The 24,551-nt window shown below is 42.0% G+C and overlaps 1 protein-coding gene across 1 annotated transcript in view; it reads right to left on the bottom strand.

The window, feature by feature from the left end:
• Positions 1-24,551, bottom strand: part of GPR39 (G protein-coupled receptor 39) — a 240,836-nt gene that overhangs the window by 66,152 nt on the left and 150,133 nt on the right. The window lies entirely within an intron of this gene.

The following is a 24,551-nucleotide window of genomic DNA, read 5'->3' as shown; positions in this document are numbered from 1 at the left end:
ACATTGGGAGCTGCTGGTAGTTTGGACCACAATTTCCCATATGATAGGAAACCCCAGCCCTTGGCTTTGTCTCCAGACTCCACACTGGGAACTTCTGGGGGCAGCTGCAGTTCCCCATGTGTTAGCAAGCAGCCCATAGTCCCCTTTCTTTGGGGTTCACTGGTTCAATCCTTTCCCCAACCTCCAGTTCCAGGTTAGGAATCACTGGGGAATTGCTGGTGATGCACACAGGGCCTTTTCTTGGCCAGGGTGCAATAATATCTCTTGGTTACTGCTGATACATTAAGGTGTGTATGTGTGTCTGTTTTATTTTGTGTCAATAAAGGCTAATTGCTGATGGGGACCTTAGAAGTCAAAAAAGCCACAAAAATTGGTGGGCACAGATCGAGCACTTTAGGAGCTGTTAGAATGCTCCCTTCCCAAACCAAAAACTCCTGTGTCTGGATAAGTTGGTCATGGAGCAAGTTAGATGGACAGTGGGTCACGCACCAACCTCTACAAAATGTCCATGCAACTGGGTATACTGTAAAACATCACACAAAATTCCCAACCCAGCAGCATGTCCGTTTTTAGCTGGTGAGGCTCTGAGAGACCCAAAGCCTTACCTAAATAAATAAATAATAATAAAAATGGGATCCTTAAAATCCAAAGAGTTATTAAGCAGGTATGCTGGAAGGTGGTATGCTTAAGAACTATCATCCCAGAAACTATAAATATCTATAAAAATGGCCAAAATCGTATTAATAACAACAAAGAATTTTGTTTCCTAAGAACTCGGCTTGGAAACTATCAGCTTAGGGGCCCCAAAATATGGCTAGACAGAAATGTGGCTTGTACCCCATTTGAGGGTAGATATGGCTGGACAGAAAGGCGGGTGGAATTCCATTTGTAGCTAAGAGCCCTACCAAACTGCTGCCAGTCCTCAGGGAAATTACAATGGCCATTGTGAGGAATGTTCTAATTTAGACAAGACAATTTAAGAGGAGCACTTAAAAGCAAGGGACACCTACTTTAATTGGTATCCAGAAGCCTCCAAAAGCCTTCAAAATTCCACAATATCTTCGTTGAAAGATGCATTACAAAAAGTAACAGGGCTTCCCTGGTGGCGCAGTGGTTAAGAATCCACCTGCCAATGCAGGGGACATGGGTTCCAGCCCTGGTACGGGAAGATCCCACATGCCACGGGAGCAACTAAGCCCGTGTGCCGCAACTATTGAGCCTGCGCTCTAGAGCCCGTGGGCCACAACTACTGAGCCCGTGCGCTGCAACTACTGAAGCCCACGCGCCTGGAGCCCGTGCTCCACAACAAGAGAAGCCATGACAATGAGAAGGCCGTGTACCGCAACGAAGAGTAGCCCCCGCTCACCACAACTAGAGAAAGCCCACGTGCAGCAACAAAGACCCAATGCAGCCAAAAATAAATAAATTAATAAAAACTAATAAAAAATTAAAGCTATGAGAGGTATCTAAAACAAAATACTTAAGTAACTCCTACTGCTCCCATCTATCCTCCTTTACTTGAGTATTCATTCTACTCATCATCTGTCTGGACTGTCTTTCCACTCCAAAAACTCTACAAGACAATAAACAAAAATCTATCAAGTTAATGGCCTTACGGACGCTGCTGTGTCTACCTTCAAAAGACCACCGCCCCCCAACCCCGTATGGACCCTTCCCAGAGTTGATCAGTCTCTGAAGAATTTTCTGGTAAACCTTTAAACAGCCAAGGGAAACTAAAATATTTTGAATCCCATTTGGAGCCTCCAGATGGGTTGCTGGGAAAACTGGCAAAAGCTGGCTAAGGGTGGGAATCCTTAGTAGAATCGGTTCCCCCTGGATGTCTGTCTACAGTACCCCATAGAGAGAGAAAAATAAAATATCTGTTGCACCAAACTTGGGGACACCTCTTAAATCTAAGGGTTGTTTAATACTGCCAGAAATATTTAGTGGCAGTATGTCCTGGCTAAAACTCGATAAGATATTTAAAATAATTCAATAAAACTTTATGATCAGAAATTTGGCCAAATTGGAAGCTGATATTCAGAGCCTGAAAGGAAATTGTTAGGGCCTCTCCTCTAAGCTAAAATAAAAGTAAGTACCCAGGATGTGTGGGGTGGATGGAAGGGGTTCTAAAGCCCTTGTAAAGGGTTTATGGGTGAATCAACCTATGATGTCATTTAAGTTGCAACCCAATTCCTTGAGGAATTAAAATCAACTGTCCTTATCTTAAAATATTTGCACAACTCTAAGTGCAGCTCTAGGAGCAGTCCAAATTCATCTATTCCTTTTTACCAATCCCCAAACTTGCCCTATTTATCTTAAAAGGGAAGGTTTGGGGATTTCTTCCTTGTGCCTCTGAGATGTAAATTTTAAAATACCAACTTCAGGGAAGTAATTCTTATCAGGAAACAAAAGGGGAGGTCATTTGAAACTTAACTTTAGCCATCTGAGCAGGCCGCCTTGATTTATTTCATCTGCCAGAAAAACAACTTAGATCCAAATTCTTTTGTAACTAGTAAAGCAGAGGCTGTAAGATCACTGCTTACGTCTGTCTGTCTGTATGTTTATGTGTGTCTATCTATATATATGATGTAGATGTGGTATTTTTCTACCTTCAGATGGTATTGCAAAAAAATTAATTTGTAAAAGAACTCTACTTAACTAGCTTAAAGAAAACTAAGTGTTTATATAAATTAAATTCTCAGAAATATAGTAGAAACTAACCCAAATGAATTTCAAGTTCATGTGATCTGGGGAAATATTAGGTATTAAAGCTAGTTTAAATTTGTTGGTTTAATTAAAACAGCCATGTCTTAATGAGTTATCAGCATCAAATATAATACTTTTACTCTATAATAAGTTCACGTTATCTCTATTACAAAATTTGTCAGCCGGAAAATTAACTTAGGATGAAGACTGACATCATTTATTGTCGAATGAAGTTTTTGTGAGTAGTCTTTGTTAAGAACAAATAAATAGAAGTAAGTAGAATAAAAAGTTTTTAGGTGAACTTTTTAAATAGTTTCCTCAAATCTTTTTGGTAACCTGAAACCTTAAAGTTTTGCTAAGTTAAATGATGAGCTAAGTTAAATTCACTGACTATCCAAATCATTTACAAATAAGATAAAATACTAAAACATTACTGAACATAGGTTTATCTACTTTCGGCTTCCTTTTACATAAGAACTAAAGATTTTCAGTTCTATCAGTGAATGTGTCCTGTGACAAATGAGAAATTTGCTATGAAAAAAACATGCATTTCTAAAAGTTATTAAAAATATTTATAAATTTTTCAAGCCACAGAATGCCAGTGTAAGAGATAGCCCACATTTGCTTACCTATTTTCACTAGAAATTAAGGTTTCTAAGGGTTAAAAATTCTAATACTTAATTAAAGCTACTAGCAGCAAAAAGGAAGCTGGAGAAGATTTATGGAAAAGGAATCCTATGAAAGGAATTTTATGTCAAGCTGGATAAGACTGAATGAATTTGTTATAAGGACTTCTAAAAATAAGCTTTAAAATCTGTAGTGTACTTATATACAATTAAAACAATTTTCTTTCATCTGCTAAATGGACAAAGTGATTTTGGACAACTGGTCTGCTCCTAAAAAGAGGCTGTGAAAGGTTTCTCTTTATCTATTCTTTTTTTCTGAAGGTATTCTTTTATTGTTGCAGTGTTTTTTACAATATTGGAAAACTGAAGGGTGAAAAGAAAACTCTTCACATCAACCAGAGGGGAAGGATGATTGTTCATGGTGCATCCATTTATAGGAAATCTACAATCATTAAAAATCAATGTTCTGAAGGAGATGTAATAAATTGAAAGTTACTTACATTATGTTCAAGTTTTTTTTTTTTTAATTCCCCTCCCACCAAAAATGGGGATAGGGGAGTGAAAAAGCCAGTAATGTTACAAATCCACCCTCATGGCTACAAAATTTGTGTGCTCAGCACTCTTTGGACTGATGCATCTTTACCTTTTAAGTAACCTGCCTAGGAAACAAAGATTTTATGTCTTGTCAAAATAATTTCCTGGGGCTTCCCTGGTGGCGCAGTGGTTGAGAATCTGCCTGCTAATGCAGGGGACACGGGTTTGAGCCCTGGTCTGGGAAGATCCCACATGCCGCGGAGCAACTAGGCCCATGAGCCACAACTACTGAGCCTGCGCGACTGGAGCCTGTGCTCCGCAACAAGAGAAGGCCACGATAGTGAGAGGCCTGCGCACGGCGATGAAGAGTGGCCCCCGCTTGCCACAACTAGAGAACGCGCTCACACAGAAACGAAGACCCAAGACAGCAAAATAAATAAATAAATAAATAAATAAATAAATAAAATAATTTCCTTGTTTCATGTTGTTCTTAGGAGGTTTCTTATTACTTAAGAAAACTGATTCTTCCCTATTAAAAGAGCTAAGGTGTTTGTTTGTTACAACTATTTTAACTTTCTGTATTTGACTTCGAAGTCTTCAATTATCACTATGGTGAGATAGGTAACCACGTATTGTTTCACAGTGACCTATGATCCCATTTGACATGGTGTTTTAAAACCTTTTGATATTTTTGACAAACTTCTCCCAAATCAAATTCTAAATGAAGTCTTTTTGAACTCGAGCTAACTTTGGAATTTTCCAGAGGCCACTGGAACATCTCAAAAGATTTGTTCTCTCCTTAAAAAAAAGTAGGATATTACATTAATTACGCTTATTTGGTATGTTAAATTACATAGGAAATATTGTCAAATAAGTGATGCAAAACCTTAAATCTTATTTGTGTTTATACATGCTATTAATAAGTGTTCCAGAAATTGTATGAAATTCCTAGAAATATGATGTCCTAGTATAATGTTATCACTTGTAATTCTAGTTACTATCTTAAAATGTATGTCATAGAAATAAGCAAATAACGTTGTCAATTCATTATAGTGAACTCTCATCATCAGACCTTTTAACAATAGACATTTAAAAAAAATCTTTTGTCATTTTCAGCTAGTTATTATTTTACTTTGATGCTTTTACCAAAGTGTTCCTGCAGCAGTACTTCATCTTCAAGGAGACTTAAGGAAAAGACTTTGGACCAGTAGAGCATTTCAATAACTTTAAGATCATAAAACTGAACCAAGTAAGAATTTCCAGAACTAATAGAGAAACTAGACTCAAGCAGAACAAGAATTAGTAACATGAGACTGAATAAACTGAAGAGGATGATTATAATTTTTAGACTTTTGTTTTAAAACATTGCTGGTGCCTTAATGCTTTTTTTTTCCCCAGATGTAAAGAAACCTTTTCTCTTAAGCTATCTAGGACTTACAGCAATTGGTAAATTATACCTCTGTGAATAAGGATGAAACATGTATGTTTTCTTCCTACCTGATCTCTCCAGAATTCAGAAACTCTTAGGTATCCTTTTCATGGCAATACAATTAGTTATGTACATAAGCTCAATAAGCATCTGTTCTCCTTGTAACAGGACACAGTTGGAAACATTGGCTATACCACCAGGATTTGACTGGCTTGTCAAATATTCACAGACCCAGATATGATCAGTTTTTAAGATCTAAAGTTAACTTCATGGAGCTAATAAAGCCCCTTGGAAAAACTGACCTGGTACCTTGCTTACAAGCTGTCAGCAAAGCAGTCTTAAAAAGGACTTATTCTTGCTGCATTTATGTAAATAATTAAGTTTCATGCAAACAAATTAGTTTTACTGTGATTATCTTTAAAAAAAAATGGGAGTGATTATAGAGATAAAAATTATGTTGGCATAATTTTTGTAGGTTCTGGTTCTGTCAATTATCTTTGAGGTTTTGTTATTCGTCTCTAAACTGGACTGGATCCTGAATTCTTCTAATTTCCTCAAATATCTGGCTACAACTCTCCAAACTCATGTTTCCAATTTTCTCCCACCCTTCTGATTTGGAATCACTAAGACCAAAGACTGCCCTTGAGTCTCCTTGTAAGGGACTATACCAGGTCCTCCTCATTACCCAAATGGCAGCCAACTTCAGGGACTTGAGCCTTGGATACACATATCATAGCTGAAGAAGGTTCCACCCGACACCTGGTCCTGTGCAGATGCTGGAGACCTCCAAATCAAATTAACCAGGAAGAAAAGTAGTTGACATTGAGGTAGATTATTTCCTCCCAATATACCCGATCAATACTTCATACTTTAACTAAACATGAAACCCTTTCTTCTTCTCTCTTTCCTTTACTCTGGCATCAGCCTAAAAAGCTAACACCATCATCCATATCTCCCAGGTCACTGCTAAGGAAAAGAGGGGTAACCTTTCAAACCATCACCAAAAAACTCTGATCAGTCCCGTCTCTGGGTAATAAGCCCAAACTTGGGGTACTTTGCATCTAGGCTCTACACACACACACACAAAAAGGGACACAAGGGAAGGGTAACCATAATAAAACTGCCTGTGTGGTCTACAGACATTTAAGGTTTTACTGGCCTCCAGGGCTGTCACCTTTCCAGTCCTAAGTCACAGATTCAAATGGGGATTACCAGGAAAAGTTCATGATTCTGATTCACTTCCTCTGACAAGGCCCTGCATCCCCAGTTAGGAGTAAATGTACATGAGGCTATGATCAGGAGCCTCTCCTTAACTCTTTGAAAGTATTGTGAAATCTGCTAAGGCAATAACTCCCAACAAACAAAAATCCTTAGACTCTCTGGTCCAAGTTATTCTTGATAATACGACAGCCCTTGGTTACCTTTTAGCTGAGCAAGGAGGTGTCTGTGCTGTGACCACCACCACTAGCTGTAACTGGATTAACACTTCTGGGGAAGTCGAAACTCAGCTGCGTAAGATCACTGAACAAGCCCCTTGGCTTAAAAAGTGACCCCTTCTGTGGGGTTTTTCTTTGACTTATTTGCTTTTGATTTGGGTCTTGGGGACCAGGGCTCCAAAGTGCACTCCAGACATTGGGAATTATCCTGTTTATAATCATCATGGTGGTCTCCTTGGCACACTGTATTCTCTCAAAAAGCTTTAAATGTGGGTGCGTAGCCACTAACCACCAACAAATGATCTCCCTAAGAATGGAACATCAGTAAAGAAACGAAGAGAAAGACCAACTAAAAAAAACTGTAGACCCAAAGTTCGGACCTGAGAATATCAGAGACTCAGCCATCTGATCCAAGAATGTGGATCACGATCCATGAATGTCACACAGAGGATCAGTAAAAGCTGCAAAACTACAGAGTGGTAGCTGAAAGTGATGCTAATGACTTAAATCTGGTCACATCTCTCAGTTAAGCTGAGAGTCTGATCCAAAGGGGCTAACTGTTAAAAAGAAATAACAGGCCTAAAATGGAGTCACTTGTGCTAAGCCCCACGTCAGCAAACCAAACTTAATACCTAATCTAATTGCAGTCTTACCCTCCAACCCAGAATGTAACCTTTAACCAGTCACCGTAGAATTACCTGGTCAGCACTAGTGAGCAATCTGCTGATATGACCTTCCATTCCCCTTAGGAGGGTGACAGTGCCTGAAACAATGCATTCTTTGATAATAATTTCCTTTTTCTGTTTCCTTTCTATCTTTAAAACCTTTCCTTTTCTACTGCTCAGCAAAGCTCCTCTGTTGTTCGATTCACGAAGCCTTTAACAAAGCCAGTCAGATCTTCAAATTCACTTGCTGAATTTTTGTTGTTTAACACGGGCAAACAAAAAATCAGATTCAACATACAAACTGTCTCTTAACAATTTGAGAGATGCCCAAATTTTAAAATCTCACTTTCCACTGCAACCAGTTAATTAAGTCAAGATATTTCCTGTCCTCCTGGTGGGGAGTAACCTGAAACAAAGTCTAAAACACCAAACTAACCAGTTTCCAGAAGAAGCTAGAAATATTGCTGCAAGTCATTTAAAGCCAGGTAGAAGAAATGAATCAAGAATCCTATACAAATCTACAATTTCATCCAGTACCACATGCATTCCAAGACCCAGCATCCCGTGTACCATGCCACAGATGTCTGAATTAATTCCTCTAGAATAAGCCTGCAGGCTATCACCCTGTAGGTTAAATATGGAATGTGATGCTTGACAGGCCAATTCCAGCAGCTTTGCTGGGGAAACAAACGGACTGATCTCTATCCAAGAAGGCAGGGGCAAAAGTTGCTAACTTGTCTGATGCCACAGAAGACTTCCAAGGAAGCCCTTTCAGGGTGCTGCAGCTGGGTGAATCCTCAGGGGCACCACCAACACAGCGGACAGCAGATGGTACATCAAGTCCGTCCTAAGGAGGAGATGACAGGCCAGGAGCAACCCTTTAGTAAGCCAGCATGCCCACTCAGATGCCCAGTTCGCCTCCACCTAGACGGTCCTGCAGTGGAGCTCGCTGAATAACGCAGGGCGTGGCGTCTGGGTGGCTCCACCGGAATCCCCAGCAGATTGCTCGCATCTATAAATACTGGCTACAGGTGTTGCAAGTGGATGGCTTTATTTTTTTGTCGTTCCCTCCCATCTTGAAGTGTTGGCGGAGACAGTACGGATGTGCTACCATCTTTGAGGAACACCAAATGCTACCTCGGCGTTATTAACATACGCGTTTGCTCAAGCTGATGTGCTCTCAGCGGAGGCTACAGCTTCCCACCAGCGGCAGCAGCCGTGAATCGAAGCGCACTAATGCGCGCGTTAATGAAATTTCGCGGTGGAATGGGTCCCTCCGAGAGGGCCATTAAAAAACCCATCGAGGAGCCAGAGTTCGCTCTCCTGCCCCTCCCCCACCCCAAAATAAAAGCAACTCAAGCCCAACGCGGGAGACCCCACCTTGTGGGAGCCAGGAGAGCAAAGTGGTAGTGGCTTGATCACGCCCTGAAATGCATCTCCAAATCCAGCCCTCTGTGGACCCTGGAGAAGGGCTCCACACTTGCCCCGCGTGTCCGGTCCTCCAGCTCCAGCCGCTGTCCTGTGCGCCCTGACCCCCCGCCATTCTGCCCAGGACCACCAGCTGGTGTCCCACGCGGGAGGGGGAGGGGAAAGAGAGGAAGGAGAAGGGGACGGGGGAGAGGCCCTCCCGAGAGCATCCAGGGCACTGGCGCTGGTGCCCAGGGATGCAGCCCCGCCTCCCCGGCCAGCTCCTCAGATGCAGACCACAGCAGGGAAAACCACTATCGGCAACTTTGGGAAGTGTGCGCCAGTGCACCTCCTGTCAATCACCCTAAGGCCTGAGGGAATAAATCCCTGCGCTTTGATTTAGGTGGCCTTGGCCACCGGCTCTGGCTCAGCCAAATAGGGGCCGCCTCAGGAGGGTCAGGGACCCACGTGAGCAGGGTGACTCCCTTCCGGGGGCCGTAGGAGAGCCCCACAGTTCCCGGAGGAGAAAGGGGGAGGTGGGGGGTTAGGGGAAGCCCAGGGGACAGAGACTCCAGTGATTCTGGCTGGGGATGGGGTGTGAGCCCTCTCCCAGGGCCCCAGGAGAACGCAGAAGTAGCTAGGGAACACGGTGGGGTGCAGGTACCTCTGGAAGGTTGAGATAGTCCCCGATGTATTATTTACTTATTCACATAGGAGCTCCCTGTACGTTAAAAAGTGCTGAGATACCAAAACACTGGTGTATTTTGTGTCGAGTCCTCTCAGGGGGTCTATGAATGCCCTCCCCACCCCACCCCCCGGCCCTGACAGCAGAACCCAGGACAGCCCCAGCCATCAATGGCCACCACCGTGCCCAGCTCAAGTTACTGACAGGTTTTTGAGATCTGTGGAAATCGGGAGTCTCCACAACTTGTCTCTACTATCATTAAAAGTCCACAAACACGATTTTGCCGATTATCCAAATGAATGCAGCTAGATTAAGAGGATTATTCCAGCTTGGGAAAGCAAACACTGTTTGCTAATCGTGTAATAGGCGTCCCATTTCCTATCAAATTGCCTCTGAAAGCCTCATTTGCATGAAAGCCTGTCTGTTTTTCAAACTAGGCTGTTCTTTCTTAGAGGCCTGGGCAAGTGGCTGAGTCCCCCAATCCTTTTACCTTCCCTTTTGAAATGTAACCATTTTTCTTCTGAAAGGACTGGGGACTTAAAGGGCCCTCCCCTCCTGAGCAGAACCAAGCAGACTAGGCTGCCTCCAGAATGGGGCAGAGAATCCCAGCCCCAACCCTCCTGCCCTCTGAGCTCCACCTTCCCCTGTCTGGGTAGATCTCAGGCTTTTCTGGAAAGGGAATAAAGCCCTAGGTATGGTCTATACCACCTCTAGCTTCAGCATGTTCCTCTCTGTAGTGACTATTCAGTGGCTTGCACACGGGGTTGCCTTCAGCTGTGGTTGTTCATGACTGGTTTGCCTAGTAATTAGCTAAATGCTTTCTGACAGTCTGTTTGCCTTGGAGAGTAATTCTCGGGCCTTTCCGAGGATGCCTCTCCTCTAGCATTTCAAAAGTAAATTGTTCTCTGATTGCAGCTCTCTGTACCCAGGGACTCCATTCTAGCCACCACGCCTCTTTCCTTCTGCACAGAGGCCGTGTGCCCTGCGACCTGGGACTGTAACAGAGAAGAACCACCCTGACTCCACATGGAATGTGGAAAGCCCATTCTCAAGGCTCCGCCCTTTAAAGGTGTAACACTTGTCCATTCAGATAGAGATAAAGAGTTGCAGAACAGAGAATAACACTTGTCCTGTTGGAGGTTCACAGAACATCGTGACCTGACCTAAGGTGTACAGCTGCAAGACCGAAGGATTCCGGCACCCAGAAGTTTGCAACAATGAGCCACACCCCCTCCCCTTTTAGTAGAAAAGAAGGCTGAATCCTAACTTGGGTAAGATGGTTCTTTGGGACACTGGTCCACCAACTTCTTGGTCTGCTGGCTTTCCAAATAAAAGTCTCTACTGCTTGCCCCAGCAACTCGTCTCTTGATTTATTGGCCTGTTGTGCGGTGAGCAGTACAAGCCAGTAAGAGGACTGATGGGTGCTGTCCCTCCGTGTTCAATCAAGTACAGCCTTTCCTTCAAAGGCCACTAAACTTCATCACCCTCCCCCCCCAAAATCTCAAAGAGCTGTGGCAGTTTAAAAACGTATTCACAATTTTTTGGGTCACTTTCTCCCTGGAAAGGTGTGGGCTGTGTCTTTTCCCCCAGTGACTCACTTGTAACTATTAGAAGGCCCAACAGTGACCTCTGAGGCTAGATTTGAAAAGGCCACATAGTTTCTGCCTGCACAGAGAGGCCACTGCGGTGCTCTGGTTAGCAGCCTCGGCTGAGGTCCTGCTGACAGGGAACATTTAACTGCTAGATGTACAGAGCAGGGCCTTCCTGGGACAGACCCCTCCCCCATATCCTCTGCTGTAGCTCTTCTCTAAAGTACTTAGATAATAGTATCTGATGCACTGTCCTGAGTTATTTTACAGAGGTAAAGCCACCACCAAATGGAAGAAATTAATTACTTGAGGATCACGAGCAAGTAGCCTCCAGACCTCCTGGCGCCTAAGGATTGATACCGTTAACCCCTGTGACCCCACCCTGTTATGTCACCATTAACCAATCAAGAGAATTCTGCACCAGCGATCACATACCCCATGACCCCCTCCCTCACCTGGCCTTTAAAAAGGCTTTCCTAAAACCCTCCAGGGATTTCAGTGTTTTGAGCACTACCTGCCCTGGACTCCCTGCTTGGCACCCTGAAATAAACGCTGCACTCTCCTTCCCCAAGTTTGGTTGGGTAACAGGTGTGTGAATGAAGATCTCTCCAGGTGATTCCAGCCCCCAGGGGTCAGGTCACCTCTGGTCATCAAGTCTTTCTGCCCAAGGTCTCAGACATTAAGGAACAGAGATGAGCCATCCCTGCTGTGCCCTGTCCTGATTTTTAACCCATCTAATTCCTTGGCAAAATAAGATGGGCCCCGGCTTAATTAGCCACTAAGCTTTGGGGTGGTTTGTTACACAGCCAAGAACAACTGATTTGTTCCCAAACCCTGTCTCCCCCCGTCACTCAGCCCTTCTGAATTCAGAGGGCACCAGAAGGACATTAACCTTACCTGCAGGTTGACTAGTGTTCTTACAATAGTCTCTTTCTTTTAAAGGTAGATTAAATGTGCCCAACTTTGGGGGACGGGCAACCCTTCTTTTTGAGAGGTGTACGTTGTGAGGATCTCCTATAGGAGGAAGCGATTGCTAGAAGTCCAGTAATTTTTAAACTTGTGACCCACAGTAAAGGGATACATTTTATCTTATTACCTAGTAAACAAACACCTGGCATGCCTGACCACACTTCAGGAAACAGTCTGTGATACTTGTGAAAAATTCTGGTCCTTTCTTCCATTTTCCTTTTTTCTAATACTTGTTGTAAACCACTACATCAATTTCACAAGTCACCACTGGGCTGCAACCCACAGTTGGGAAAGTACTACTTTAAGGAGGGAATTCAGAGAGAGGTGTAAGAACCCTGCATATAACTGGGGAGACGCTGTCAGCCAGCCGTATCACTCCTGCTGCTGGGAGTCCCGGCCAACTGGGCTCCCAGGCCTCGAGACGCTTGGCGAACTTGACCTCAAGCACTGCTCACGATCCCCTTGGCTCTGTGAGGCCCCAAGGGTGAGCTGGCCAAGTCTTGCCACTTGTCTACATATTTCTTCCCCAGACCTAGCCTGAGGCTGGAGAACAGAGCCAGCAAAGACTCCATGGCTCCCACGAGCGGCTCTGAGACTAGGCTTCAGGCACAACTGAAATAAAACCTACCTGAAAGGCAGATTGCAAATCACTTAAGAAGTATATTATGCCATTTCTTCCACAAAGAATCATGAACTGAAAATCCCTAGCTCACTAGGATCTTTAACACTGAAGTCTGTCACTCAGGCGGGAATGGGGGGTTTTATTCAAATCCACAGGCAGGCTCTTTGCTGCAGGTTCCCTCCCCGAAGCGGCATGGGCCCTCGGGGGTGATTGTGGGAAGCCCCATTCACCTTCTCCTCCACCCTCATCACCTGTAGCTTTGACTCACCCAGGCACGGCCACCTGCAGATGAATGTGTAACAGGCCCTGTGCACAGAGGGCTGGCCCCGTCCCCAGCGCACCTGTCATTTAATCACCTGCTCAGATGTCTGCCAGGTGATTCCAGAGACAGCAAGCAAAGCCAGTCAGCAGTCTGTCTCCTAACCACTGCGCCATCTGCTTTAGTTGTTGGCATCCTTTTCTTTTTTTGAAACACCTGCAGTAAATAACGCCACAGTCGTATAAGAGTTCAGTAAAACGGAAGTTCAGGCCACACACATTCTTATTTGGATAAGTAGTTAAAAAAAAGAATCACTCCCACAGGAAGATGGGCCCCGGGAGCACCAGACTTCATTAGTCACTTAATAAAAGCTTCTTGATGGGGATAATTCCTTCCCTGAAGAGGGCAGCTTTGAAAAACAGTTTGGTTTTTTCAAAATATGTTTGCCTCCCTCCCGTTTGTTGGGGAATCAATTTCCCTTGCCCTTGGGCCTAAGGGCCTCACTTCCTAGTGATCCAAACTGCATTTCCCTGCAGAAGACCTGACTAAACATTTCTCCAAAGAAGACATACAGATGGCTAACAGGCACATGAAAAGATGCTCAACATCGCTAATCATCAGAAATGCGAATGAGGTATCACCTCACACCTGTCAGAATGGCCGTCATCAAAAAGCCTACACATAACAAATGTTGGCAAGGATGTGCAGAAAAGGGAACCCTTGTACACTGTTGGTAGGAATGCAAATTGGTGCAGCCGCTGTGGAAAACTGTATGAAGGTTCCTCAAAAAAATAAAACTAGAACTACCAAATGATCCAGCATTTCCACCCCTGAGTATATATCCGGAAAAAATGAAAACACTCATCTGAAAAGATACACGCATGCTAATGTTCATAGCAGCATTATTTACAATAGTCAAGACATAGAAGCAGCCCAAGTGCCATCAACAGACAAATGGATAAAGATGTGGTGTGTATACACACACACACACACACACACACACAAACAGAATACTACTCAGCTGCAAAAAAAAAAAAAAAATTCTGCCATTTGCAGCGAAGTGGATGGATCTAGAGAATATTATGCTTAGTGAAATAAGACAGAGAAAGACAAATACTGTATGATATCACTCATATGTGGAATTTGAAAAATAATACAAATGAATGTATATGCAAAAGACAAACAGATTTAGATACAGAAAACAAACAGGTGGTTACCAAAGGGGAGAAGGACAAACGAGGGGTATGGGATGAACACATACAAACTACTATACGTAAACTAGGTATAGCCCAGGGAATGATAGCCATTATCTTGTAATAGCTTATAATGGAGTATAATCTGCAAAAATACTGAATTACTGTGCTCTACACCTGAAACTAATACACTGTAAATCAACTATACTGCAATTTTTTAAAAGAAAACACATTTCCCTATGAATACTGGGAGTCAGGTCCTCGGGGCTGAGGCGTGTCTTCCTCAGACATTTAATTCTAGTTTCTTGGACTTTGATATGGAGAGCAATAGAGAAGGGTAGGGAAATGGGTATGAGTAACGATAATGAGGTCACCAGCCAAAGGGTGTGTTTTGGTCCCCAAGTAATATTTTAAAATATCTGTAAGGCCTTACAAAGCCATCACATGGCTTCTGGAACCCCTGGACCTATTACGTGTTTTGCCACAATTAACCAAGGTCGTTCTCCCCTTAAAAAAAAAAATTCCTAAAGACGCAGATGTAGCGAATGGACTTGAGCACACGGGCAGGGAGAAGGGTAAGCTGGGACAAATTGAAGAGTGGCATGGACATATATACACTGCCAAACGTAAAATAGATAGCTAGTGGGAAACAGCTGCATAGCACAGGGAAATCAGCTCGGTGCTTTGTGTCCACCTAGAGGGGTGGGATAGGGAGGGTGGGAGGGAGACATAAGAGGGACGAGATATGGGAACATATGTATATGTATTACTGATTCACTTTGTTATAAAGCAGAAACTAACACACCATTGTAAAGCAATTATACTCCAATAAAGATGTTAAAAAAAAAATTCCTGATAACCCTATGACGACTCCCAACTGAGTATTGTATCCAATGAAAACAAATACCTAATTAGAGGATTTAGAGATTTCCTGCCAACTGGGCTTTCCTCCTCTTGTCTCCTGGTCTCCTGTTAAATCAAGGTGATTTAACAAAATGAAACCCACAGAGAAAGACTCACTGCAAAACTGAGATATTCAGTGAATCTTCATAAAAACCGCTCCGCCTCAGAGGTTTGCCCAACCACTACCAACTATCGTTGGCTTTTTTAAAAAAATCTTTTTACTACTTTAAAGGAGAGGTCGGTTTTGCTGCAAATTTTCAACATGCCTGATCAGAAGGAATATTACAAAGCTGAATTTGGATACCCCACCCTGCATTTGGTTCTAATACCTGGCTTGGGACGTGGTTGAACGTCTCGATGACTAAGGTGTACCCAGTGAAATAGGCAGATTGGCAGATTCTCTGCACCATGAAACAGGCCAGTTAGTGTGATGAAATATACAAGGGAACATGTTTTCACTTTCTAAAGACAGTGGTTCTGACCCACATAGAAACATGAACTGGTGAAGTCCGCTGACTACTCCCAGCCGCCTACACCTTCCTGCTCAATGTCTTCTAAGCAACAGAATGAATCCTTGCCAACTGAAAGGAAACAGTTCCTATAGCGAGAAAACTTTTCAGGACTGGAAGTAAAGCCAATCCCAAACTCATTAGTCCTGTTCCTTTTTCCAACTAAGGCAATAAAAACATTTAGTGAGCGCTAGGCACTAGGTTACTCACTGGATCCTTAAAACAATCCTGAAAGGTTTCACTCCCATTTCACAGGTGATGGAACTATTAGGGCCTTTACACAACCGTTCTGTAGCCACACAGGTAACAAGTGCAACGGAGATCAAAGCCCGAACTTTGCCACTAAATCCCATATTTTTAATCATTTTGCTAACATCATCTTTTGTAAAACTCATGATTTCTGAAAGCTCTGAATCAACAGAAGCTTACTTATTAATTTATTTTTACCTAAAAGGAATAAAGCTAATGTTTTAGTAGCAGACTGAAACTCTATGCATTTCACAACCAATTATCCCAGTATCATATAACCCTTAGGTCTTGTCACAGAACTCAGCCACTTCATTCCCCTCTTGGAACTCTGAATATTAACTAAGAACAATTAAGAAATAAAATGTGCTTTATGCTAAAGGTGGCCTTATTTCAGGATAAACCAGAGGAAAAAAATCACATAATTTCTGCACAGATTCCAAAAAGTGTTTGCAATACAGTGAAAATAAAATGAAAATTCAAGTTGTAGTCAACTAAATCTAATAGACCACCTCCTAATATATTCAAAATGTCTACCAGCAGCTAACAGCAAAATATGGGAAGCAAAAACTGATAGAACTAAAAGGAGAAATATACAAGTCCAGAGTTATACTTTGAGTCTTCAACACCCCTCTCTCAATAATTAATAGCAAGTCTAACAAAAGAAAAATTGGGAAGCACAAACTACCGACATCAGGAATGAAACGGGATGTTATTACAGACTTTGCAGACATCAATGGGAATTAGGAGAACACCGTAAGCAACGCTACACAATACAGTTAACAACTTAGATGAGATAGGCCAATTCCTCAGCAAACACAAACTACCACAACTCACCTAAGGTGAAATAGATTATTTTAGTAGTCCTAATAACTTTCAAGGAAATTAAATTTGTAATTTTAAAAGCCTTCCAAAAAGAATCTACACGCCCACATGATTTCACTGGAGGATTTCACTAAATGTGTAAAGAAGAATTAACAGCAATTCTACGCAGTGTTTTCCAAAGAGAAGAGGATGGAACACTTCCCAATTCATTTTGGGATATATCACCCTGATACCAAAATCAAAGACAGCACAAAACAAAACCTAAACCTACAGACCAATAATAGTCATGTAATATAGATGTAAATATCTTTTAACAAAATATTAGCAAATGGAATTCAGCAATATACTTAAATTATACACCATGACCAGTAAGTTTGATTCCAGGGAGGCAAGGTTGATTGAATATTTGAAATCAATTAGTGTGATCCACCATATCAATAGGTTAAAGATGAAAAATCACATGATCATATCCTTTGATGCAAAAAAGGCATTTGGGGCCTCCCTGGTGGCGCAGTGGTTGAGAGTCCGCCTGCCGATGCAGGGGATACGGGTTCGTGCCCCGGTCTGGGAGGATCCCATATGCCGCGGAGCGGCTGGGCCCGCGAGCCATGGCCGCTGGGCCTGCGCGTCCGGAGCCTGTGCTCCGCAACGGGGGAAGGCCACAACAGTGAGAGGCCCGCATACCACAAAAAAAAAAAAAAAAAAAAGGCATTTGACAAAATCCAATACCCACTCATGATAAAAAATGTTAGATAAATAGAAATAGAGCAGAATTACCCCCAACTAAATGAAGAGAATACAAAAAACACCCTATAGCTATCACGGATGGTGAAAGAATGAATGCCTTCCTTCTAAAATGGGGAACAGGACAAGAATGTCTGTTCTCACCATTCTTACTCCACAAAATGCTGGAAGTTATGACCAGGGCAATAATACAAGGCAAGGAAATAAAAGGCATACAGATTGGAAATGAAGAAGTAAAACTGTCCCTATGTGCAGATGACATGATTACCTACGTAGAAAATTTCAAGGAATCTAAAAAAAAAAAAATCTAGAATAAGCGAGTTCAGCAAGTTCACAGGATGCAAGTGCAACACACACAGACACGAGTCAATTACACTTCTGCACACTAATAATGAACATGTGGAAACCAAAATTTAAAAGACAATACCACCTCCAATCATGCAAAGAAATTAAATACTTTGATGTTAATCTAATGAAACACCTATAGGACTTGTATGCTGAGAACTATGCAATGCTAATGAAAGAAATCAAAGGAGATCTAACTGAATGGAGAGACACATTATGTTCACAAACTGGAAGATTCAAATAGCACGGATGTCAATTCTTCTCAAAATGATACAGAGTCGATGCAATTCTTTTCAAAATCTCCACAAACAGGATATAAACAAAATTATTAGAATATTTTTATGCAGAGGCAAAAGAACTAGAATATCTAAAAACAATTTTGAAAACTAAGAGAGTGGGAGGGCTTTTGTCTGATCTCGAGACTTAAATAGTTACAATAATCAAGCCTGTGTGGTATTGGCAGTAGTCACATAAGATCAATGGGACATAATAGAAGAAACAGAAATAAACCCATACAAATATGCCCAACTGATTTTTGGCAAAGGTTCAAGAACAATTCAATGGAGAAATATAATCTTTTTGACAAATGGTGCCAGAGCAACTGGACATCATAGGCAAACAAAAACTAAAGCATTCTGGCTTATACTTCACACCTTACATAATTATCTCAAAGTGGATCAGAGACTTAAATGTAAAATTGTAAAACTTTTAGAAAAAAATAAAATCTGTAAGTGCTAGGACTAGGCTTAGTTTTGGCACCAAAATCACAATCCATAAAAGGAAAAACTGATAAATTGCACCTCATCAAAATTAAAAGCTTTTGCTCTCTGAAAGATCCTGTTATGAGAATGAAAAGACAACCTACAGACTGGGAGAAATTATTTTCAAACCACAAATCCAATAAAGGGCTAATCATATAGAATATATAGAGAACTCTTAAAACTCAATAGTAAAAAGCCAAACAATCCAATTAGAAAATGGGCAAAAGACACAAAGGATATACACATGGCAAATAAGCACATGAAAGAGGTTTAATATCATGAGCCTTCAGGGAAATGCAAATTAAAACCATAATGAGATATCACTACATAGCTATCAGAATGTCTGACATAAAAAATAATGACAACACCAAATGCTACTGAGGATGCAGGGAACTGGATCATTATGCATTGCTGGTTGGAATGTAAAATGGTACAGCCAGTCTGGAAAACAGTTTGACAGTTTCTTAAAAAATAAACATGCAACTCCAACACAACACAGCAGTTATACTCTTGGGCATTTATCTCAGAAAAATGAAAACCTATGTTTACACAAAAACCTGTAAATAAATGTTTACAGCAGCTTCATTCATAATAGCCAAAAACTGGAAACAACGCAGATGTCTTTCGATGGGTGAATGGTTACCCACACTGTGGTATATCCATACAATGGAATACATTCAGGAATGAAAGGAAACATAGCATTAATACACATGGCAACCTTGCTGAATCTCCAGAGAAGTATGCTGAGTGAAAAAAGCAAATCCCAAAAGATCACATACATTATGATTCCATTTATACAACAATCTTAAAACGATAACCTTACAGGAATGGAGAACAGATGAGTAGTTGTCAGGGGTTAAGTACAGGGTGGGGTGAGTGAGATGGAAGTAGCTGTGGCTGTATTAGAACAACACGAGGGATCCTTAAGGTGATAGAAATGCTCTTAATTATCCATGTCAACATCCTAGTTGTGACATTTTATCATAGTGTTACAAGATGTTACCACTGAGGAAAACTGGGTATAGGGTACAAGGGATCTCTCTGTATTATCTTCTACAACTGTATGAGAATCTCGATTTATGTTAAAATAAAAAGTCTAATTTAAAACCACATAGGAAGAAAACACAAATGAGTGTTTAAATGATTGCAGGGTGGAGGAGAAATTTTAAGCATTAAAAAAAAGGATAAAATTATAAATGAAAAGGTTGATACATCTGTCTGTAAAACCCTTCAAGACTTTTTCTGGTCAAAACTCGACCATAATATTTTCCAAAGTGAATCTAAAAAATACAACAAACTAGTGACTATAACAAAAAAGAAGCAGACTCACAGAGAACAAATTAGAGGTTATCAGCAGGGAGGCAATATAAGAGCGGGGGAGTGAGAGCTACAAACTATCAGGTGTAAGATAGGCTACAAGGACGTATAGTACAACATGGAGAATATAGCCAATATTTTGTAATAACTGTAAATGGAGTGTAACCTTTAAAAACGGTATGAAAATTTTTTTAAACTACCATAAATCATTCAGTGGCATACTAGGTTGCCATAAAAAGAATAAGGAAACTCTTCATGTACTGATAGAAAAAATGAAAATCCAAAATCTAAGAGGAAAAAAAATGTTTTGGAAGAGTACAGATATTACTTTATCATTTGTATAAAAAAGAATACAGAAATTTATAAATATGTAGAAAAAAGTCTAGATATTGGCAACAGTGAGTGATTTCAGGAGGTGACAGAGGGCAAGCTTGGAGAGGAGACACCTCACTGAATGAATGTCCTTTAGTATCGTCAAATCTTAAACCACACGAATATACGACTCTCCGAAAAAGAAATCAATCACTAAACAATGGTATCAGAAAATACAGTTACATCTCCAAAAGTTTTAAAAAGAATAAAATGTTAGCAACAAATCTAATAAAGGATATTGTAATATCTGTCATATTAATATATAAAAATCTTTATAAATATCCTGTTAACCATTAAGAAAAGTATGCAAAGAGCATACCGCAACAAGAGAAGCCACTGCAATGAGAAGCCCGCGCACTACAGGAAGAGTAGCCCCTGCTCGCCGCAACTGTAGAAAGCCCCCACACAACAATGAAGACCCAACGCAGCCAAAAATAAATAAAATAAGGTAAATAAATTTATTATAAAATGGTATAAAAAATTAAATTCAAAAGCAAAAAAACAAGTACGCAAAGAGCATAAAGGTGATTTGCAGAAGCTGAAATACAAATGACTAAAAAACATGCAAAACAATATTTATTCCGATTAGTAACCAAAGATATGTGAATGAAAGAGAGGCCATTTTGCCTGTCAAGTTGGCAACAGATTTGTAAAATAATATTTGATGCTGGCAAGAATGAATAAACAGAGCTCTTCACCGCAATAGGAATGTGAGCTAAAACAACAGAAAGGAAGACATTCGAAGCAACTGAAATGACCAAAGAGAGAAATGTTTCAATATGCAGGATGGCATATCCTTATCCTGGACTATGAGATAGCCACTTATGACGACTTTCAAAAATGGCATTGGTTTACAATGTTCATGATAAAATAAAATAGCAGCATATAAAATATCCAACTTTTGCCAATTAAAATTTTATAGCCCTATAGTTTTGAATTTCTTGATTACAGAAAAGCAATAAATACTTTGAAAAATAATTAAAACCTGGTGTTTCATTGGCTTCTGCTGGAGCTCCAAAGATGTTGGATTGAAATTTAAAAGGTTTCTCTTGCCCTTTGGGTTTTCTCTCAGCTCCTGAAAGTTCCCTCAAAGTTAGTTCTTTTCTTCCCCTGTTCCCTCTATCAGTGGCAACTGACATTCGCATTCAATTAGCTTCAGAGAATCCCCCTAACACAGCCATTCTGGGATATGGAATCCTCTCCTTGCCCACTGACCTTGTCAATCCATCCATCCATCCACCCATCCATCCATCCACCCACCCATCCATCCATCCATCCATCCATCCATCCATCCGAGGGGAGGAACCCAGAGGGATGGATCTTGAAGTGCAAAGGAAAAGCAAAAAGCAATTTATCTTTTTAATTTTTTTTTGAATTTTTGAATTTTTGAATTTTATACAGCAGGTTCTAATTAGTTATCCATTTTATACATACTAGTGTATATATGTCAAGCCCAATCTCCCAATTCATCACCCCCCAACCTGCATCATCCAGGCACTGCTTCCATTTTGGCTCCCATGTCTGCCTCAATGCTAAGTGGCAAGTGGTTCTAATTACCTTCTTGTCACTCTGCCTGCCAGAGCGCCTGCCTGCCAACCTTGCTGGGAGCTTGGCACTCCGTCCTTGTACAAATGTTCTGCTTGAAAATGCCTGGCCCTCTCTCCTTCCCTCTCTTGCCACATCACTCTGAAACCTTCTCGACTGCATTTTTTAGTTGGGAATCCAAGGTGTCACTGAACAAAAGGAGAAACCAGCAGTGAATTGGGTGATCACAAAAGCTTCCATGGTTAGCTACTGCCACAGAGGGGCGGGAGGCATCAGAAAGAGGAAGAGATAGAGGCTTCTGAAGTTCTTCCAGAATCTTCTAAAATAGCCTCATTTTCCAAATTTCCCAACATAATCTGTCTCTGTGCCTTAGCTAGAGTGTACGTCCTATCTGGAAACCTCAGACCTGCCTCTGATCTTTTCTGAAGCGTGAGTGAGAGTAAGAGATGGAGCTACAGCCTTACATGTGGGCGGTAGGGGACCAATGACTAGACCTAACAGCCCTCTCTTGGGCTGGTGGGAGAAAAGGCCCCCATATCAGTTCTATAGTGGATGCCATTTTGGGCCTGATCAACACCCTTTCTTCTGGTGACAGAACCCACATCTTCCACCTAGGGAACCACCTTGACCTGAGTCCATCTCCACTGGGCATGGTGACCCAGTCCTGGTCAGTGAGGGAATCTCATTTCCTTGGCCAAAATGATTCAGGGCTGGGTTGATGATCCAAGGCAGACAAAACACAATCAATTCTATGGTTTCTTCCCCAGAACTATGAGGAAAAGACTGTTTAGGCAGGACAGCTAACGGGAGGAGTCGAAGCCTTCTGTTGGTGGCGGCCACCCTTGCTTCCACCTGGGCCAACAGCCTGAGAGAATTGTGTCCGATAAAAGGCAGCCTCCTATAGACACCTGGGATCCTTGAATCAGCCAGACGTGAACTTCTATTTTAAATCTGGCTTAGAATGAGTTCTGTCTCTCTTGCAACCCAAAGAGCTTTGACTAATAAAGGCTCTCAGGAAAAACAACTAACCTATGGGGCCATTGTGGTGTCCCAGTTTGATCTGGACACTTAGACTGGGAATCAGAGGGAAGAGCAAATCCATAAGCTGGTGTTGATTCTCCTTTGTACATCCAGCCCCTGGGGGACTTGTCCTAGAGTCCTATGGAGAAAAGGCTTATCATCACCAGTGGGTTCAGAGAAAGAGGTGCTGACACAGGTGGCCAGCATGGCTTGGGGGCAGCTGAAGCAAAGGGCGGAAAGGTCCATATAAGCCCATCCAGGTTGGAAGATCTGAGGTCACCAGAGTAGCCCATACCAGGCACCATGGAAGGCAGGGCAGGAAAGAAAGGTACCCCAAGGTAGCCAGGAAGGCTGAAGGCCAGAAACACACATAAGCTCCCCCCAGGGATTTGTGGAGTGAGTTCTGGCGAGGGAGAAGCTGGGGAAGGATTTAGTGTTTATGACTCTAGGTACCCGCCCACCACCCCTCACTTGTCATTTTGGCTTGTCCAGCCCTTGGAGCTTCTCCCAGCCCTCAAGCCTCAGCTCCAATTCTTCATCCTCCCTAGGAGTTTGCAGGCTATTCCAGGACTCATAGATGTTCTCATCTGGGATTGGTTAGCATTTAGCATCTGTGCCATGATTTAGCACTTAATTATACTGACTTGCATCAAATGCTCGGCTCTTTACGGGCTTAATTTCGTCTTTTCAAAAAGCAACTGAAAGTTGTCTGAAAACCAGGCCTCTGTTGCCACTGCTGAGGTGCTGCCTTCACTCCTCCACCCCCAGCCATGCACTTAGTAAGCACCGCCCCCCCCCGCAAGCCCCGAGCATCCACTGATTAAGATCCCACGCCTCGCTTCCTAGCCTGCGTTTACAGTCACTTACATCCAAGGACAAGGGTAATGAGACTTCAGTTAAGACGCCCAACTGTTTGATTTCAGTTGCCCATTCAGTTTACCTGCTTCTCTTTAGAGTTTTTCTTCCCATGCAAAGATATTTATTCTAGGACCCTGAGATGAATTTTTTTTTACCCCCTGATTTGCTACTCTCACAAACTGCAGAGAGGGCTTGGGTTATAGAGTTTAAATTTTTTTTTAACCTGACTACAACCAGAGTGATCAAATCTTCATGGCAGAATGATGTTAATTTAACCATCCTGAATTTAAATACCAAGATGTGACTCTTCTGTGGACAGGCACTCCAAAGGTACCTCAACTGCTCAGTCATAGGGTACATTCATATTGTCTGTGCAAGTTGTCCATTCAGAAGTTAGCTCAAATTTGGACACCAGGGAGACAGTCTTTGTTTAATCATTTCTTATTGGGAAAATAAACGGGGGATGTAGAGAATGGAATGGGGGTGAATGGGGTAGTGGGAATTTAAAGTGCCTACTTAAGATTATTTGGGCAAAATTCATTCAATCATTCAGCAAACATTTTTGAGCTTCCACTCACAAAGCACACAGCACCCAGTGAGTAGAAGGTCTGCCCTTTGGTGCCTGTGAGACAGGCTGGGACCTGGGACCATTTGCTGCAGTGCTTGCACCTGGACAAATGTCTCACTGATCAACAAAATACAAAGAAACTATAAGAGACTAAAAATATGTGTATGTGTGTGTGCATGCACAGTTGGGCAAATTATGGACAACAAGATGCAAAAAGACCAAAAATTCAACTGCCACTTCTGAGGACCTGGGAACAAAAGCAGGGTACTGCACATACCCCCTGCACACAGCACCACCAAAGGGGTGGGCAGACCACCTAAGCCCCTCTCTGGCCCAGCCCCTGGACACACCCCTACCCTCACCCCACATAAGGATCCAGCTTGCCCCTGCCTCAGGGAGCAAGCAAGGGAACCTG

Source organism: Mesoplodon mirus (genome assembly GCF_964341445.2).
Source record: "Mesoplodon mirus genome assembly, chromosome: 8".
NCBI classification, from domain to species: Eukaryota; Metazoa; Chordata; class Mammalia; order Artiodactyla; family Ziphiidae; genus Mesoplodon; species Mesoplodon mirus.
This window is presented reverse-complemented; position numbering and strand designations above follow the sequence as displayed.